Below are 1,388 nucleotides of genomic sequence, written 5' to 3'. Positions count from 1 at the left end.
AAAATATATAAATATATATATGTATATGTTTTTAATTCCGTAAATATAATTTTGCGAACTTAATATATATTAATTATGTGATCATTACAATACGAAGTTTGAATTAGAAAATATATATATGTATATGTTTTTAATTCCGTAAATATAATTTTGCGAACTTAATATATATTAATTATGTGATCATTACAAGGGAATAATACGAAGTTTTGATCTGTGTTAGATTTTGTCTTCAGCCATTATTTAATAAAAAAAGATACGTAGCAATTATATGAACTGTTTATTTCGAAAGTGATTAAATATTTAATCTCATAAAATGGCTATTTTATTTTACCTAAATACATATATGTTGAAAGATTTAACTAAAATATTTTTTTTCAGAATAAACAGTTCGTATACTGTAATCTAGTTTGTTATTTTAAGTACATTTTTGTGATATACCGTCTCTCTCTCTCTCTTAGTTTGTTAATAATTTACGACTCGAATGTGTATTATATATCAATTTTTCCTTAAAACTCGATATTTCACACATGTGTTGTAGGATAGCATCTTTATTTATATAAATATGGTGTGCCAAATGTGGAACGTATACATTTTTAGATAAAGTATCGATGGACGAAATGTATTTTTGCAATTTAAATGGCGCGATAAAAGTTTAGGCGAAACAATGACCAAGCCACTAGTCAACAGAACGTGCATTAAAAATGTTCAATAATTTTATATAATGAGTTTTCCGATTCTTTTTTTTTTTTTTTTTTAAATAGATTTTGCTTTGAATAATATATATTTGCAGTTTGATAATAAATTCTGCTCTCGCGCGTCGATTATTTGTCTATAAAAAAATTATGTAAAAAAATGTACATAATAGATGTTTTGATTTAGGATTATAATACGAACGTTATATTTATATGTATATGTATTATTTATTACAAAACATTCTTTTCCACTAGCTGTCACAAGACTGCTAATGTAATCTTACTTTTAATATATTTTATAGCTCTTGTGAGATTTTTCCCTACGTTGGAATTACAAATGTAAAATGTCTATATATAACTCTATATGCAACTAAAATGTAAATGTTTAATTCTTGAAACGAAAAAAAGTAAAATAAAATAATTCGGCGATGCTCTTGCACAGCTTTAGATGTTACATTATCGCGAGAGAAAGTTCTTTAAGGCCAACTCCCTGTTGGATAATTGAATATGTTTTTTATATTTATAACATACGAGTTTTTGTACAGCTTATGAAAATGTAAAGAAACAAAGTGTCGGGATGAGGAACGTCTTACTTGTATTGTACTGTATTGTATAACCATAATACCGTCATTTTTGTCAAAATATCAAGCAGAAACAATATATCCAATTCTGAATGTGTCACGTAGTTCTTTATAT

The sequence above is a fragment of the Formica exsecta genome, unplaced genomic scaffold (assembly GCF_003651465.1).
Source record: "Formica exsecta isolate Colony F162 unplaced genomic scaffold, ASM365146v1 scaffold236, whole genome shotgun sequence".
NCBI lineage: Eukaryota > Metazoa > Arthropoda > Insecta > Hymenoptera > Formicidae > Formica > Formica exsecta.
This window is presented reverse-complemented; position numbering follows the sequence as displayed.